Here is a 20,027-nt window from a genome sequence, read left to right on the forward strand (position 1 = left end):
TAGGACGTATCCACGTAGACTTATTTCCACGCGTTTCTCTCTCCTCCAAACGAGGAAGCCGCAAAGATACGCGTTTCGGGGAGAAATAGCGTCGCGAGACTTCGCTCGTCGTAGTAAACGCGTAAGCTACGCCTACGTAACGTTGGCGTATAAAACGGTGAAACAAAAAGCGTCGAGAGAGTAGAAGACGGTGAAGGGGGACGGAAACAATGAAACGCGAAGGAGGATCTGGCGGAGAGATCGAGAGGAAGCGGAAGGACCCGCGAAGGAGAGAGAGATCCAGTGAGATCTGACCTAAAAGGACGAGAGACGGTTCGTCGTAAGTTTCACGTTGCATATAAACTGCGAGAGAGAGTTTACTGTCTCTTAACACTTTTGGCCGGGTTGAAGACTCAGACCGCGGAGAATCAAGACAAGCTTGTTTGACGGTGAAACACGGGATATACAGCGCGTCAAGTACGTAGTTGGTACATACTTTCTGGATGCGTACAGAGTTTACTTTGACGCAGCGACGCGAGTAACACACCGTGTATATATATATATATATATATATATATATATATATATATATATATATATTGAGTTACATCGATAAAATGCACGCTCAGAGAACTCCATCGTCGTGATATATAACGGATTTGGTACCAAATTTCCTTCTCTCTCTCTCTCTCTCTTTCTCTCGCATTTCCGGCGTTGCTCGCGGCGAATAACTCACAACGCGGGAACTCTTGCCGATAAATTCCTCACGATTTTCCGAGTTTACCGTCTTCTGCGCATTTTTGAGAAATACACTAACGTAGATATTATGCGTCTCGATTGTTCTTGTTGAGTATACAGAAGCGGAAGTTGGACAAAGTTTCCAGCGTTTACCGAGGAGTACCCAGGTGTCTTTGGCCGCCACTCTCGCGGAGAGAACTCTATAAGCTTCGCAAATTGAGAATCACCAAGTTTCCTTTCTAGCCTCGGATATACCCCCACCATTTCCCTTCTCTCTCATCCCGATTTAGCGATCCCTTCCTCGTCGCATGCAACGAACGATCGATGATGCGTATCAACAAAATCACCGTCGAGAGAAACCGCGTATTATACAGTGGTGGAAATAATCGTATATTCGCTTTTTCACGCAACCGATGCGTGCGACATCAGATTTCCCGCAAAGGAGATTAGGGTGCGAGATTAGCGTAATCGGCGCGTAATCAGCTTGGTAAATTCAGCCAGTTTACACGCAAACTTGCGACAGCAAGTGTTTATCAGTCGCCGATGTCGATCGAGCTTGTCGTGTCGCGTTAAATGATATTGTACTTTCGATATCTTCGCGATGGCGTATTGGCGGTAAATTAATTGGGATTTATCGTCGCGTTTTATATACGCAACAGCGAAAATACCATCAAAATTGTAAAATGCTCCGAGAGACAACGAGTCATCGATCACGCGAAAGTTCCGGCGATTTCGCTCTCTCTTTTTCGGGTGGAAAAAAAAAAACCGGGATGTGGAGATCGATATACACACCCTTGTAATTAATATAACAATTTATCGTACGAAAAAAGCCGTATATAAAGCCCTTCGACTTACTTTCATAAAAATTCCAGAGCCGTTGGGAAAATTTGTAAAAAGTGAGAAGCGTGAGGGGACGAAAGAGACGAGTTAAAGAGAGAGAGAGAGAGATACCGGCGGATTTATCGGCTCCATATCTAGAGAAAAATGTTATTAAAAATACACGCGCGATTATATAACGGTTCAGGAACTGACTTGGACAGTTGAAAAATATCCTAGCTTCAGTTTCACCGAATTAAGTCACATCTGTCTAAATTTTATTCTCTATTTAATATAGCGAGCGCGATTAGAATTTCCATTCCGAGCTAATTATCTATTTAATTGGGGAATATATTCCGTTATTCGGGATTGAATTTCTATTCATATTGTGTTATAATAAATACGGTGGAATTTACTGAATGCCTTTATTATTATCCTAGGCATCTCTAAATATCGAAGTATCGATTGGCCGTGTTCGAGTTAAAATCTATACGTTCTCACACACAAAGGAAGAAAAAAATAATTGAAAAAATCGATCAAATAATGGCATAAATGCACGGTATTCGCGCGTCTTTCTTTACGATCCGCTGATGGAACATAATAGGCAAAGTTTTCGAGTCAGTGAAGTAAAGTAGAATAAGTTACGAACGTGAATGTTTTTAGTGCGAAATTGTCGTGTCGTAAACATATCCGAGATGGATGTCGATCAGACACTATCATACTCAGTATATAGAACTCGTAAAAACTTCAGATAAATCGTTACAATCGTGATAGCAACAAACCAGTGACGTTGTCTCTGATGTACGATAATGACGTTAATAATATATCGATACAAGATTGCGATTGGTGATCGCGTTATCTTTGACGAACTTGACAAATAATTAATTTGATTTGACGAGCTGTCGCTCCGATCGCTTTGATAAGCGCGCAAAATTACAATACGTAATACCGTAGACATCAATTTTCTGTCGTATCGCGTTTATTGGCGCCGCTACTACGTGTGTATATCACAAATGATCGTGCGTGCAATCTGTTTGTGAAGTTTATCGCCGCCCCTTTCGCGTTCGATGTCCGCTCGACGACAGAAAAAGCAACAGAAGGAGAATTTATATGAAGCACGCGAACCCTCTTCGTCCCTTCACGGCCGTCTCTTTCATCGAGTGCTCGCTCTGTTCTCGTCACCTGATTTATCTTGAAGGCGTCCTCTGCATTCCGTAATACGATTCAACACGATTCAAGAATGTCGCTAACGAATGTTTCGAAAAGGTCATATCTTTACGGAACAGAAGGAGTGATTTGCAGGAGATATTGTCTTTCTAAATAAACTGATGAAAAATAGAATTTGCTTAACAGATTTATACGAGAGGAATATAAATGAACTTTTTGCGAAGATGTGTATTTTTTTCTTGTAGAATCCATTAATATAAAATTATGATTGCTGGGAAAAATAATAAAAATCTTTTCCAAAAGGCAATTTTTCAGTCAAATTTAAAAAGCATTATTGATTAATATTTTCTATCATTATCATACAGGATGGGCTCAAACATTCTAATCAGATTTTGAGATTGAAATTACGATTGTTTTATACATTTTTACAAATATCAAGGAAAGTTTACGTTTTTAAACAAAAAGCACCAGAAGCAAAAGTTGTAGAAAATTAAATTATCTTTCAAATGACTGTAGTAATTCCATAGGTTTTAAGATAAGCAGTTTCAAATGTACAAAAAAGTGTTTCTCCGATAAAGAGCTTTTTAAATCATCCTCCTATGACGATTGGTTTAAACATGCAGAAAAGTAAAATTGTTTTAGTGAAATAACCAAGGAGCAAGATAAACATTAAAAAGTAGGACAACATAAATGAAGAGTATTTTTAAAAAGCTTTTTGGAAAACTTTTTGTTCAGAATTAAATGATAAAATAAAATGATAAAACAAAATAAACAATAAAATCTCAAAGTCTGACTGGAATGTTTGGGCCCACCCTGTATACATGATAGACGTAATAAATGACAAAGCGCAGTTCTAATCGTCGCGTATGATATCGCGATGAATTCTGCTCCTCGTGCAGTTCTTTCCGGTTCTTAGCGGATGGTTCCACCATTCTCGTGGAGTTTACTAAATCTTGTCATACAATAGACTTCGCCACACTTAATCCATCTCGCGGCTAATCCAGTTGGGAAACTTGTCTCGACGCGACTTCGTCTTTCCGCGAAGACGGATAAACGAGACCGGTTGTATTGCGAGCGAAAAAATGTTTTACGTACAGAATGAAAAGTTTCCCTTATTCTTTACTTCGACTTTTCTCTGTGAAAAGGTACAAAGTGTCCGTTGCAAGAAGAGAGCAAAGTCCTTCTTCGCTTTAGATCTCGAATATTATGAGAAATATAATCTGATAAAATAAACCTATGGATAATTGACACGCTTAAAACTATTTATAATTATTAGGCTACGTACGTATAAGTTCTTCGAAAAATTCTCAAAATTTTACTATTAATATTATTATTAATATTTCAGTCAGACATTAATATGTCAACCGCATCACTCGTTATTCACCACGTTGAAGGATTCTCCAGCTTTGAAAAAGTAATGCTGGCGGTGAAAACGCTGAGCTATGGGTTCCATAAGTGTCGTATGCATTGGGGGAGAAGCAAAGTGCTTAAATCTCGGAGGGTTCTCCGACGATCTCTCGCGCGATTCTTTCTCTTTGATTTCCTGCGACGTGTCCTCATCGGCCAAATCTTAACACGCGTAAAATTCAATCGACTTCCATGACACGTATACGGAAAAAATTTCATCAACGTTACTGTAACGGATGGATTTGATCTCGCGTGTTAAAAAAAAAAAAAAAAATTAGATGAAAAACTTGACGAAAAAAAAAAACTAATTTCACGTTCACATACATTTATTATAAAATTATTAAATACCTGGCGTTACTTCGGGGCTTAAAAAAATTTAGTTACATTTCAGCGCACATATTTGGAATGTTACAGTGCGGACCGTTTAATATCAATTTTTAACGTCGATGGGGGACCGAGAAAAGAATTATAGTCTTCTCCTCGGAGATGGGAACGCGTCGTAATAAACGAGTAAATAAATACCGTCTCGAGTCTCTCGGTTATCGATTATCCTCACCGATGTTACCGTAAATCGAGATATGATATGCAGCCAGCCCGTTCGAAGGGTGCGAACGAAGAAGAGGAGACGCGTATCTTTCCGCGTGAACACACGCGGGAAAAGGCGAATCACCGCTCGGGTTCCGTCTGCATATCCGCGCGGGGTAGGCGAGGAGGGTTAAACCCGCCCGTTAGACTACTTAGTCTAACGAGAATATAATCGATGATATACTACCTCGCGGCTTAATCACGCGAGGAGATAAAACCCCTCCACTCCGGGTCGGTCCTTTATCTCCAGTTCGGGAGCGCGCGAGGCTAAATCTAATTCCCGGTCGTGTCATCCTCGTTTCTCGTCCTTTCTTATCCCGGAACGTCGCCCTCATTATACTCGAGGAGACAGGAAGATTTTATTACGTCATCCACAAAGACTCTTTACACGGTACCTTTTTTTCCTTCCGACCGAGGCCCTCGACCGGTACTACGTCCGTCGTATCTCACCGCGCGTTGCATTAAAGAAGAGGAAAGAAGGGGAGAACACACATCACGTGGCGCAATTTCGCAGAATTACCGCGAGAAATTGCTACGTTTGGGGAATCGCAAACGCAGTATCCCTCGCACTTTGAAATGCCTGACCCAAAATACGGCTCACCACTCGAACGCTCCGCTCGCGACTGCTTCCGAAGTTCTACATAGAGTAAGCAGGATGTCTATTCCCTGGAAAGACCATGGAAAGCCTGGAATTTTTAATAATTTATTTTGTACCTGGGCAAATCAGGGAACTGTCATGGAATTTTATTGGGACTCGGGAAATTTAAAACAAAATTCTTTCTTTGATAATTTTGCTCTTAATTGTAAAGAGTACTCTAGCAGTACAGCATTTTAGCACTTGATAATTAAATGATTTTGTATCTTTTTTTTTTTTGCATGAGAAAAAATATTAGAAAATGCATATAATAAAGAAATTTATTTTAGAAAATTATAAAACATTTTTAAAATCTTCTCTTTATTTGGAATTTTGAATAAAAATATCTGGAAGATCAGAGAACTTTTTTTATAAGATTTAAGATACCTTGGTAACTGTTCACGTCGCGTATTATGCTTGCGACACGACTTTGCTAATATTTTTATCACAGTCGAGAAAAGTTTCCGAAGATCATATTCGCGCCAGTTATGTTAATGTCGCGTTTGAATAAATCATCACGTTGGCGCGATAGCATGTGGCGAAACTTTTCAGTCAAGTTTTCAATCAAGGTATCTCGCAGGGAATTGCATTTACCAGTTTCCATAGATACGTGCTCGAATTCTATGCGTCGCATAGATGCCGTAAAATTTGACGCTCGTAAAAGTATCGTGTAGGCGTACATAAATTCTGGCGCGACGAAACAGTCGATTTTTACGAGCAATTTCACGAAGCTTTTCGGCGCACGACAAAAAGCTCCGCCTTTTCTTCCCTTTTCCCTTTCTCCCGTCCTCTTCCTCTCATACTCATCTTCTTTTCCTTTTTGCTTTTCGCACTCTTCATCGTTCGTAAAGAATAGTTAGATACCGACGTAACCGATCTCTGTTTGCACTTCGTGAGTTTTCACGGGAATGGCTCTCGCCTTTAACACGCTTGCCATTATCATGCTTGTAGATTAGGCACGGTGCGCCTCTTTATAGTTTCTCCCAGTATTTTCGAATCCATTCGGCGAATGTAGAATTTTTGGTGGCTCTTTATTTGCCACGTTGGATAAAACGACAAATTACAAAAAAAGACTATATAATTAAATTAACAAAAACGAAATATTGTGGAATTGTATTCATTACGGTATCCTTTTCTATTGGAGAATGCCCCAAATAGTTTTTCATACACTAAAAAATATCGTATTTCTCGTTTTTTCATCAAAATTGCATGGTTTCTGACGGAGAACGCATTTATAGATATAATTGATTCAATTTTAGAAAAGACTGAAAATGTCAAAAATATATATTGCCTAACTTTTTTATATATAAATATACATTCGTATGTGTGTTCAAGAAAGATCCTATTACATTGGTATAGAAACAATTATAGGATGGGATAGTGGTGGAAAACATATTGTAATAAAAATTGCAATATAATTTTTGTGATCATGAAACAGGCTAATATATGTATAAGAGAAGTCACGATTTTTTTTTTTCAATAACATTATATACATATATATATATATATATATATATATATATATAATATTTAGCTTTTACAAAAGAGTATTAAAATTATTTAACGTGCACAAACAAATTAACAATAATTAATAATTTTTATAATAATAAATATTCTAAAATATCGTTCCATTCCATGATTAATGTTGCGATGTATTTTTTATGTAATTTATACTGCAAAATTTTTGTCGTGCAGATAACAAAATATGGTGGCCGTTTTTTGTTCGGCTTGATCGAAAATTTTCTCACGTCAGTTTCATCCGCAATTATAACGCTAATCAATTCTTATTCCGTAATGAAACATTGTTTCAATTATTGGGCTACTGATAAAAGCCACTCGCGAACGATGCGTGCGCGCGTTGTCATACGTTTCCCATACGGCGGGGAACGCAATTTGCACGCTGCTGTTGCAGAGCTTTGGGAGAGAACGTTACATACGTGTAGGTACCATGGCGAAGCTTGTGTGGAACTTGCAGGGCTCGCCGAGGGCCGCGGGCGGCCAAAAGAGGCACGTACAATGTTCTCGAATACCGAAAATCACTCACGTTACAAAGCTATCGCGCGCGGACCCGGGTTATTTGTTCCTGGCACAGTTCCAATCTACAGTGTGTACCGCTTGGACCTACAGAGTCCTTCATTCTGAAAAAAAAACAAAAGCGAAAACAAAAAAAAAAAAAATACGACTTTTCCCGCGCGCATGAACATGAACATGTCCGTGAATCGTGTCACGAGTGACGCGGCCGAAACATCTCGTCGACGCGAGCCCCGCAATCTCGTTCCGTAATTTCGCGTAAAATTCCACAATGATTTCTATTCGCCGAAGAATTTAATAATTAACGTGCGCTCCGAATGGAAACATTTACATTCGCAATAAACGCGTGTAACGATCTATTTTACAAAGCTTTGTTCGAAGCGGACGAGCGAAACGACGTTAACCGTAAGCAGATTACGACAGAATCGAAAAATATTTGTTAGCTCGTAGGAGAAAGGAGAGAGAGAGAGAGAGAGAGAGAGGGCATCAAGCGCATCGAAAATCGAAGTCTCTTCACTATAGCACGAGAATGCATCCATCTATTTACCTTGATGCAGCTATCCCGACCGAGCAATTCGATCCGACCGATAAATTCGGCCTTCTGGTAACAATGAGCTCCACGCAGCTGGGAAAAGCGACGATAATTTTTGTGTCATCTATTAAATCGTACAAGCTATCCGGCTCAATCAACCGTGCGAGAAACCGTCAGTCTCAGGCCTTCCTTTTTCTCTCCTTTTTTTTTCCCTTTGTTACCGTCATTCCACCCGTCCACGGATATTGGACACATGGTCAAAGACGGTCGTTAGGGCGTTGCGGTATGAAATATCGCAAGAAAAGTGAGAGAAGGGGACAGAGCGGGGGAGAAAGAGAGAGATTGAGAGAAACCGATATCGACTGACGGAAAAACGCGAAAAGCCGCTAGCCAATTTGCGGTTGACTTCGCGGGTGAGAATACGGGTCAGCGGATATTTTCGAATAGAAATAATGGCTTTACTATTTCTCCCTCGAGGTGATTCGGCTTGCCTCGACAAATATTGCACGAGTGGTGGATTAAAATTTCACGTCTTGTTCGGCATTTTGAATTTTAGCACTCTTCGGGCGCTTAATTCTTTATTAAACGAAACATAGTCGTGTGAAACGAGCGCTCCTCCTTTATTTTGCCTGCGCGATTCGTTAAAAGATGCAAACGGGAATCTTCTCTTAGAAGAGAGCATCGTCCAAATGATCATTCGATTAAATTACTCTGGTATTCAAATAAATTGTATTGTTCAGGACGATTATTTCTTGCCGCAGTGTCGCGTTTTATGTGGGATATCAATGAAATTTGAGAGAATTTTAATGGGCACAATGATCGAAGTGGAAACGAAGATTGTTCCGCGCTGTTAAACGGGAGATCGAAACTTCGAATAACAGTAGGGATTGTAATTTCTTTTTACAGAGAAAAGACGTCATTCCGATAATTAGATACAATAGTCACTATTCCATTTTCGAATTAAAAATAATGTTCACGTAGATAAAAGAATAAAATTGTCTTAATTAATTTTGCACTATATATTGTACATTTAGACAGTTTAATTTAAATTAAAAAATTGCGCGTTATCGCAAACTTTAAACAGTAACAGTAAAACGCAAAAGTTGCATTTACAAAAATGATCAAAAGGCTGAGATGAAATTAATAATTATATTCAAATTATCTTTTAAAATAAAAAAAGATCAGAATTATATTTGTATTCGTGCAACGCATTTTGCACAACTTTTGGTGCTGGCTAGCATAAAATTAGATATATCGAGGAACGTTAAACGCGGTAAATAGGTAGATAGTTATATATATATACGCCTGGATATGCACTCGCATCCAGATCCAATTCCATCTCGGCGGAATTTCTCGATGTAGCCGCAGGTGCTCGTTTTTCCGCGGGAGGCCGCAACTTATATTAACCTCGCCGGAAGCGGACCCTTTGCTACAGGTCTCAGCTTTTCGCTAGATTAATTTTGGTGTATAATCGGCCAATATAAATCTCCCGATCGATCTATTAGGGAAACCGTGCGTTATGCCAAAAGATTAGTCGGTGAAATTAATCGAAGACACTAGGCATTGTCGAAACTCGAAGATCGACTTTCACGTGTTTAAAAATTTCGCAAATATCGTTACACAAAAAAAAATCACACGATAATAATCCTTTAATTTATTATTCTATTTTAGGGCGTTTAATGCAAAAAAAAAAAGGTTGATTAAAAGCCTGAAATATGTACGTAGATAAAATTTATAGAGTCTATACTTTGTAAGAATTAATATAATATCGAGAGAAGCGTACACGTTTTCAACAGTTATTACGCCTGAGATAAACGACTTTATCCGACAGAGACCGATTTCCCCGTCGTTCTAATAATGTTCGTGAAATCGGGCGAAAATACTCGTTGTTCTTCTCTCTTCTTTCGCCAGTTTCGCGGCAACTCTCGCCGCGACGTTTTTTTTTTTTTTTCTTTTTTCTTTTTTCACAGTGTGATGACTTTTCGTGGTAGGTGAATTACACGCCTGTCGGACGCAGTGCCACGGTTCGCCACACGACGCCGATGGAGAGATCTCGCGTTTGGTACTCGTGACCGGTTCGCTCGTGACAAACCGCAAAAAGAAAGCAAGAAGAAACATGACGGCAGTTTGTCGCTTAACGCGGAATTAACGAAATCGAGCGCGACAATACATTGTCCGATAACCGATATCAGGTTGACGTCTATTAGCTTTTTCACGAATTGTTAAACTCCTCTCGTACACTAATTTATTCGTGTACATGCGAAATAATTTATATTGATGGTAGAGAGTTTTAAATGGATCATTTATTTAAATTGTGTCACAAGTACAATATTTTTAGATGGTATTTATATGTATGTGTGGCGGAAAGCTTTTATTCTATTAATTATCTAAAACGGATAATAGAATGAAATAGTACAGGGAAACATGTTCATTAAATTCTTCTAAAATAATTGTTTATTATCGAATATCTTTATAATTAAATACTTTTGATTTAGCTCTCTATGAAAGCGTTGATTCTCTATTTCTCTAAATTTTGACATGAACACTCGAATGTATGTGCAATATCAAGATACGTGATGACGTTTGTCGCTGAAAGAAAAACAAGGATACGAATGTTCCCGGATCGTTGCGTTTATGCGAGAGAGGAGGAAGGGTTTTTGCGCTCTCGCATCACGAGATTAAAGACGTCGGGTCTGGAGAAGACAGTCTTTTAAAATAACCGCGCGTCCGCGCGTAATTTGCAAGAGGAGCGGACGGCGGGACGTGCCCATCGCTGTCTGCAAGTCGCGTTTTGCAAGTCGCGTCCGGATTGAAATGCTCGGCACGCAGCCTCCGTCGACAAAGTCCGTCGGGCGGAAGGGAACGGAGCCCGATTCCGGCAGCTCGAAACGCCACGCGAAAGCAATTTTTATATTAAAGCGGCTGCCGTTATCGGCAGAAGTGCCTGCAATCTTATCTATCAAGCTGACGTTATTCTTTTTTTATTTCTCTTACACATGACGAGACTTTAACTGTATTTTTTTCTTCGCTTTTAGCGATCATTTCTTCCCTCTCTCTCTCTCTCTCTCTCTCTCTCTATCATAGCTTTTAATTTTATTTTTCTTCTATTAATCTCATTTTTTAATATCTTTCTTTTTTTTTTAAAATAATAGACGAGTTAGGAGTGGTGGCCGTAAGTTTAGAGGGGGCTTACGAATACGGTGCAAAGTCTCGTGGTTGTTTCGCACCATGTGTCGTTTTCTCTTTCCATCGCCGAGATGGCGGCGTGCAGTTTACGGCCCCGTGCCTCATGTAGATGCATGTTTATTGCCGCATTAGTAAGGAGACACGCGTAGGAGGGGGTTAAAGCTGCCGCACACATACATACATATATGTACTTCCCGACCAAAGGGGGTTGGATTCTGTTGTGGTTTACCGGAGGATTTTGTATTCTCTCTCTCTCTCTCTCTTTCTCCGGAAAATCTCTCGTCTCGAGGATCTGCTCTGTCGTTGGCGTTTTCGCATTACCGGAAACGACCGAGACCCTCCAGGCTTGAACTTCTTCCGTTCCCTTTCTCGTCGTCTGTCTATTCCTTTTTCTCTCTTTTTCGCGACACAACATTTCGATTTCTATAGAAATGAGCAGCTGGATATTATCCCCGTTGATACATTTTGGCAAAACGTACTTGCACTCATATGATATTATCGCCATTTAATTATGTGAAAAGACGCTTCAGCTTTCAAGAAATAAAAAACTGTAAATTCTTTCTCTTTCACTCAAAGTTGTTATTAAAATACATTATTGCTGATTCGCAACATACTTTGAATAAAAAAATAAGAAAAAGATTCTCGAAATTTAAACATCCTTAACGTAGCAATTATTCATGAGCAAGTTTATCGAATAAATATTAAAAAAAAAAAAACAATCTCTGAGATAATAATCTTAGAATCTGCTTCAAAATATTTGTGCAATAACATTTTGTATAACGCTTTATTATGCCGGTTTGCGCACGAGAAAATTTAAACTCTTTCCAATTTTGGCCTCAAATTCTCTACCACCATTTTTATTATTACACACTCGTCACGTATGCGAGAGAGCGACGACGCAATTTTCACGGAACGAGGTAAAATGATTCTCGAGGGCAGCGACGTGCAAAATGACGCGCGTCGCCCGCGCGCGTCAATTAGATATCCAACGCGAGAGAACGAATGCGGGAGACGAGAGTAAAAGGACCACCCATCGACGAGCGAGAGTATATTATTCCGTAATGGCGAAACGATTAGTCAGATCGCCCCTACGCAGCGCTGACAGTCGCACGCGCAACCTGCACATGATTAATAATCATGCACGCCGACCGTCGTTATCGGCGCGCGACCGTTATCGCTGTCTTCCGCTTATCTGCTCGCGCTGCGACCTCTGGACGCGCTCGACCGCCCCATTGTCGGATATTAATCCGTTAGGGTAGAAGAGAGAGGGAAAGAATTACTGAGCTGAGGATTTATTCAAATCGCGCGTCTACCGTAATCAAAATTTGGCGATCTGATTTCCCGCCATTTTTATGCGAATAATTTTTTGGCTCACAAGGTATATTTTTTTTTTTTTGTAGTGAAAGAATATCTGTCGATATCAATGAGAGAATCGAGACGAAACTTGATCGGGTAAAATTAATAATAAAAAAAGCGCCACGGGAGAGAAATATATGTACGTGTCGCGGCTAATCTCGCGAGGAAATGGATCTTAAATGGAGCAAGTTGATTAAAATCCCGGTTGTGGAAAAAAAATCGCGGCCGACTGATTGTACTTTAATACGGTACGTGTGCCATGATGGAGACGCCGCGATGCGTGCTACATCACCGCGACGGCATGTGCAGCACATTTTTCGAGACAAAGAGACGGGGACAGAGAGGAACGGGAAGAGGCGGTGGGGAGAGGGGGAAGGGGATGAATTATTCGTTGTCTCTTGCACTCTGCACCCTCGGACACTGACGCCACGTTATCCTGTCTACCGTGTCGACCCTCTCTGCCGCTGACAGTGTCATCCATAACGTCCCGCAACGAGCGCGAGTGACATTTGCACCCCGGCGTTCTCTCTTTCCACGAAAGAATTTTATCTCTGGAGGAACTTTACGCGATGTTCTTTCCACGCGAAAATTATTTCACTTCTCATTAGTGTAAGAATAATTACAGCGAGATGCCTGGATGAAATAAGCTCGAGTCTCGCGTTTGCCGTTTTCCACCGGATTGTAATTCTGCCTCATCGATGGATACAGATGGAGAGGAAAATTGATGAATTCAAGTGTTAATTCTACGCACACGCGATATTAACGGTGCTTTTCAAATATTCCTCTCTCTCTCTCTCTCTCTCTCTCTCTTTTTCTTTGCCGAGAAACTTTCCAAAAGTTACTGGCCAAAATGTCGATATCCTACGCTGTTAATATATATATATGTATATATATCGCGGACGGCGAATTCAGAGGAAAATACAGCCTCGGCTGCGTTGGCGCGCGTATAGAACGCGCGTTCCGAAATATCTCAGCACGACGGCGGCGCTAATTAATTGGCTCGTAAATTAACGCGGTAACAATACCCGGACGCGGGCGGATTCCTATACTCCCGCCGAATTACGGAATTACCGGCACGCGTTGCGTACGTAAGAATATGCGTGATGTATGCGGTATTCAGGTGGTGGCCCTTTCCCTCCCCCTCCCCGTCTCTTCTCGCTTTTACGCGAGCGCCATTCTCGCCCTTTCCGCTTTCTCGTTTCGCTCTCGCATCTTTGCGACAATTTTAACGGCGCCGACTGGAATGCGATTTATAATACGGGAACGAAAAATGTGCTACCGAAAGCCGGCTCGTACGCTCGCTATTGTAATGACGGGGGAATAAGAGCGCGAGATGCGGTTTCACGCATCACGTCTAGCGGGAGAAGGAAAACAATTCAATCTTTGTGATTTCTCAGAAATACGCGCTTCGAAATTTTCTCAACGCGGCGAGCATGTTGTATTAAAAGTTATACGTATATAAAAGCAGGTCGCGCGAAGGGTTACAAATTGAGTGCACCTGTTGCAACAACGCGGCAACTTATGTACACGCCTCGTAGGGTACTTTACACGGTCGTCAAGTCAGAGAGAGTATTCACCTTTATTGCACCATTGCGCTCTCGGAAGATCGTCTAGAAAATCTTTCGCAAAAAGAGAAGAAGAAAATTACGTTGTGCATCGAGTGTTTGTTGACGATATTCTTCCAGTATAGATTGGCGCGACTGATAATAAAAAGAAATTGATTATTTAATCCAATGATATACAGAAACAAAACTTAGATTCTCTCTTTTGTTTTTCCTAGATATTTGCGGTAAAGTTGAAAACGTTTCTCACACATGCAAATTTAAATAAATTTTCTCTTCTAATTTTTAAATTTAAAAAATGAGTTAAAAAAATTTATTTTTAATGCCATCTATTTTTTATTCGAAGTGGAAATAGGATGATCATAAATTTATCTATCTGATATGAAACAAGATCGCACTTTTGATAAAAATTGGAAAGAGCATGAATTTTGCTGTCATATATTTGACTTTCGTGTGTTTTGGAAAATATTAAGACATAACGGACTAGTAGCGACAGTAAAGTCCAACGAAGAAATATAGCGGGATATTTTCGCGGCATTTTATTCGCGCGCATCGATCGTGATGCTCCGCGTACGTCGACACGGTCGCGTTTTTGCCGCGATCGTTAAGTGCGTATATCCATCGCGCGGGGACCGATAAGCCTTTTAACACTTCGCGAGACTCGGCGCTCATATAATATCATACGCCCACGTGCGATTCGCGCGACATTCGAGCGGCGTTATTGAGTGGAAGACCGATAACGGCGGCGAGAAGCCCAATCCCTCGACGCAACGTCGGGGTTGCAACGACGAAATGCACCCATGATAACGACGTAATCGGGAATACGGACATGGCAATGCGGTATAGGGATGTTATTGGCGTGTGTACGGTCGATGTTGCGTCGAGAGAAACGACGGCGGGAGGAAAACGAACGGATGAAATTTCCCGACGATGATTGGCTACAATTCTACTCGACGCTCCAATCTGCTGTAAATTGCGGCTGCGTTTTCTTGGGATTTGCAAATGGCTCTGCTTCGCGTTGTCTATTGTAAAAACGACGAATGCAAACTAAGGGGAAAAAATATAGTCGTATCGAGGTGTCGCAATTCTCGGAGAAATAAACGGGCGTTAGGGTGTCTACTCTCTGGAAAAATATGAAATTCTCAGGGATTTCTTTTACATCTGGAAAAATAAGCGAAATTCTCATGGAATTTTATAGGGGCTTGGGAATTCTTTAAAAAATTTTCTCTTCTCGATTATTTTTTACTTTTACTTTTGTAAACAGTCGGTTAAATATTGACGAACCAAATTGCGACTTATATATTTAAAATATATTCTTATCTCTCTTTATATATTCAATCTTTTAACAAAATATTGAATATATAATACATATTCTCTTTATTTTAATTTTTAATGATGAAAAAATAAAAATGTTAAGTAAAAAATGATTGATAAAAAAAACTTATTTTAGAAAATTCCTAAAAAAAATTTCATCAAAAAACTTTTCACGAAAAAATCCTTAAAATATTCTCTTTAAATGAAATTTTGAACAAAAATATCTGGAAAATCGGAGAATTTTTTTTACAAAATTGGAATAAACACCCCCCTGAAATACGTCATCCGTACGCGGTAGTTGAAGCATCCCGTTCTTATTATTTATACGACCACAATGACGTCGACGACGAGACGTGCCAAATCCAATCGGTCTCTCGTACTATTTAACATTCCACGTGTTGGCAGAGCCAAACGTTCGCGCTTATCTTCGCGGCCGTTTTATCTGTTTCTCTGTGCACGCGAGAATCCAAGTCGCATTCCTCCCGGCAAAGTAACGAATGAATCGTTGTGCGCGAGGCTACCAACGTCGTGTTGCACGTCGCTGGCAGCTAGACGAAGACGGAGCGAGCGAATCGATGCTCGCGCATTGATTTATTAATACGGTACACGCCATGCTCGGTAACGTCATACTCGCTCAACATATTGATATACGGACTGCCCGCTAATAGGTGTGAAAGCTGAAATAATTTATTCTTTCCTCTTGAATCTCATCTTTCATCTTTTATCCAAATTTTTCACGAATCTTTTGAATATAAATCTATTATACGAATATAAAATATATATTTTAATAATACATATTTTATAATTATATAAAATATGTATTATTAATGTATAATTTATAATTAATAATATATATTAAAACATAAAAATAAATAAGAAAATATAATATAGATATATATTACGTAATAAAAATATTATATAATATGATATAAATATTTTATATAATACTCATAATTTTCGAATCACAAAATTCTACTGAAATTCGCCTGAAATTAAAGGGCAATATATCGTTATTACTTTGGCATCCTAAAGTTTCGTCAAATTTCCTATCTCGAGTTATCGCAAATTGTTAATTATTTGCATAATAATATGACGCATAGCCGACTTGAAAGCGCGCTGTTTTTCGAGCTAGAAAACTAACCGTCGAGAGCTCGCATTCTACGCTTGTAATAGCTTGTAACTTGACAAAACAACGTGGGATCGCAAATTCGAGCGCGACAGCACGGTATAGATAAGAAGGCCGCGACATATTTTACCAAATAAAGGGGGTTAAGTAGTCGCGGCGTCTTGCCTTTAAGAGGAAGGGAAGTGCATCGTCGATGCTCGCTAGCAGCAACAACGCAAGGGAGGAGAGAGCCTCGCGACTGTATATCAGACTTGCGGCCTGGCCCATTAGCGTGACGTCGATGTGCATCGTCTATACATAAATACCCAGCGACGTTTTGCGGCCCGTTACCCACCGGTTGCCACTTTGTAGCAAACCGAGTGAGCGAGCGAGCGGGAACAAGTGTTGCGAGACAAGTGCGAGAGTACGCACGAGCGCCGGACGCAAGCGCACTAACGTAACGTTATATCACTCTCTCGACGGGAAGGGCCGGGGGGAGAGGGGATGGCTTTATATACGTATTCTCTATCGAGAGGGGTCCCCGGCACTCCACCCCCAGCGCCAGGCTCCATGTGGCGCCTGAGCGCAACGTTAGTGGGGATAGAGCTCTCTCATTCTCTCTCTCTCTCTCTTTCCTCTTCCTCTTGGTAGCACGCCCTCGGTCGCGACGATGATGTCAAACTCAGTCGCGAGCCGAATATCGTGTCGCTCGTGCGCGTCTGTCGTTGTTTCGTTTTGTTGTGACGTGACGTCGCGCGTTATCAATCGCGCGCGCAATACGATAAGACAAAAGGCAAGAACGCCCTTAGAAAGAGAGAGGGAGAGAGGGAGAGAGAGAGAGAGACAGAAACAGGCATGTCAGGTTCGTCTCTCATCCCTCCTCCATTCTTGACTTCCTTTGTTTTTGTTTTTTTTTTCTGCGGAATAAAAACAAATAAATCGCTACCCTCGTCGTATTTTTGCGCTGATAACGGATTTTCTCGCGTTATCGCGACATTGTATATCGCGATTTCCTCGTGTGTGCATGTATGTAATATATAACGCTTTGCGATACCCTTATTCACACCGACGATAGTATTCGTGAGTATTCGGAAACTTCGAGGAGGATCTTTCTCCCTTCCGCCTCCCCCCTCCCCCTCCTCCCTCCCCCACCTCTCTCCATATCGATGATCCAAGCCGAGACGCTGAATTCTCTTGGCGAGAAAATGCTTTCGTCCTTTTTCCAATCTTTCGTGTAGCGGAATATACGGAAGATTCGTATACGTGCGTGAGCCGAAATCGATAACCTGCGGGACCAGACACACGAAACGTTCTGGCAGACACGACGCGACGCGCCGCGACGCCACGCCACGCTACCGGATTGTTGTACGTGTATATACGTGTTTAACCTTTAAATTTCTAATGAGAATTCCGATATTTGAGGATGTCACGAGCAGATGGGACATGGAAGATGTCACTGGAATATTTATGTATTTCTCTTTCTCTGCTCGTATGTGTCTGTATATCTCAGATTTTAAATAAAGACTATATTTCTCCCTATTTTATATTTTACGCCTATCTCAAAAAGTGTATAATTGTAATCCATACATTGAAACACGCGTTTACGTCTACTGATTGCATTAATTAATTTTATATAATTCGATACGTTAATTATTTATATTAATGGATTTTATTTCGAAAACTCTATGCGCATGAAAGGTTACAAATCTAAGGGTGAAATTTATCAAACAGCAATTTATCGGTTATACGGTTGCCTTTCGATCGGTTATCGCGAAATTGCTGCATCACTATACAGCACTTAGTAATTATGCAAAAACTAAATATAGATGGAAAAAAATCAACTTTGCGGTCCGACAGTCTCGACGCTATGCAAATCTCGGTTTCGTTGCGACAGGCTGAATTGCCTTCGATTTTTGTTGCACTGCCATAAAGAGAGAAAGAGAGAACGAGTCACGTGTCGACGGTAGATTAACGAAGTTCGCACGTGCAACGATCATGTAGATCGCTAATCCGTTTATGCGCCGTTGAATGATGAATAGAAAAACGGAAATACGGGCGAAAGAGAGGAAGATAAAACAGAAAAGCGTGTGATTTCCCAGGAATGGCCATCGCGGATATCGGTCCGCATAACTGACGATCACTAGAGAGAGAAGGAATAGAGAGAAGCATGTACAGCGTATACAGAGAGATCGTAACCCGGGATGCAATCCCAATTGCACCGATGCATCTCCGTGACTCGCCACCGATCACGTTGTTCTAACATCGTTCTATCATCTCTATGTAGGTATTGCCAGTACATAAATTTACATAGCCCACTCGATATGCGCGCGCATACGTGAATTTTTCAAGAGTTTCAATTTTGCAGCACCGTAATTTTGTTTGATTGCATTCCAAATATTTTTAGAGAGTGAAAATTATATATATATATATATATATATATATATATATATATATATTTATTTATTTATTTATATAAAAATCCACGCAGTTTTATTTGGCAGGTAAAAAATATATTTTTATAACGTGAGAAACGAGCTAACGAAATCTCAAATTCTCGTCGCTTTGATCGACCGGGAGGGAAGCTTTGGTGCATTCCGTATTTCCGATTAAGGAAGTGTATCCTCCGTTGGGACGGACGTGTCTTATTGGATTGGTTGATACGCGTGCACACACACACACACAGACCGGCGGAATCGCCAGTCACACGAGGGCGAGATGATAGTTATTTCGAATCCGATCGGTGGTGCTTTTGCCCGCCGAACCGGCGAAACAGACTGGACCAGATGTCTAAATCCGTACCATCCGCCGACATGGATCTTTCCCCTCGCCCCCCCCCTCCCCGCCGCCTTTTCGCTTCTCGGGTACACCACCATGCAATGCCATTTTCTATCCCTACCACTGTTACTACCACTCTGATGGTTGTCACCGTCAAAACACATCCAAAGATTTCTATCCTTCTGTCTAAACTAAGATATATATCGACGAGACCTTTCACGAGATCTTTACAGAGCAAAAGACCGATGGAATTCTTCTTTACAACTTTGTATTATTTTATTCGTGCGTTTTTTTTTATTTTAGATTGTTCAAAACGTAAATAAAAAAATTTTCATCGTACATTTATTAAAGGAATAACAGCGTCATCGTGGATCTTCATCTCGTTGCTTATTCGCCGCATTTGCAATGTAAAACCGCGCGCGTGCGGTGACGACGGACACCGCGTGTATTTCTGGCGGAACATCAAGTGGCGTAACAAATATTTCTTAAAGCGGTTGAGAGAGGCGCACTCGAATCTGCCTCGAAAAGGTCGAATTTCGAGAGATTTGAAGATTGCGAATCGGTAATTTTTTCATTTTTATTCCTGTCTCGAAATTTTTACCAGCTCTTTTAAGGGAAAGGAAACTGTACACGATTTGCGATTACCGTTGTTGACACATTGTGTATGTCATCATGTATTTTTCATCGGAAAAATTGACGTTATCTAGGCATATGTGTCAAACCTTTGCATTTTAATTGGCGTTAATTAGCTTAAAAGGATCGTTTAAATAACTCCGTTAGAAGAGTATTTGTATTTAATTATTTTAAATAATTACAAAAAGATTTTATTTATTTTTTTTT

General features: G+C 40.5%; 2 protein-coding genes across 6 annotated transcripts in view; one reads left to right on the forward strand and one right to left on the reverse strand.

Annotated features, from left to right (window-relative positions):
- Positions 1-20,027, reverse strand: part of LOC126850642 (sperm flagellar protein 1) — a 34,767-nt gene that overhangs the window by 13,290 nt on the left and 1,450 nt on the right. The gene's annotated exons all lie outside the window — the stretch shown is intronic.
- Positions 1-20,027, forward strand: part of LOC126850635 (RNA-binding protein Musashi homolog 2) — an 88,175-nt gene that overhangs the window by 8,574 nt on the left and 59,574 nt on the right. Inside the window, exons 1-2 of one of the 5 annotated variants that reach the window (XM_050593825.1) lie at positions 17,111-17,274; positions 18,512-18,692. The exons of 1 other annotated variant lie outside the window; for it this stretch is intronic. The gene's annotated coding sequence lies outside the window, so the exon portion shown is untranslated. 3 more of the 5 variants (XM_050593827.1, XM_050593828.1, XM_050593829.1) reach the window with 3 other exon arrangements.

Source organism: Cataglyphis hispanica, chromosome 6, assembly GCF_021464435.1.
Source record: "Cataglyphis hispanica isolate Lineage 1 chromosome 6, ULB_Chis1_1.0, whole genome shotgun sequence".
Classification (NCBI taxonomy): domain Eukaryota; kingdom Metazoa; phylum Arthropoda; class Insecta; order Hymenoptera; family Formicidae; genus Cataglyphis; species Cataglyphis hispanica.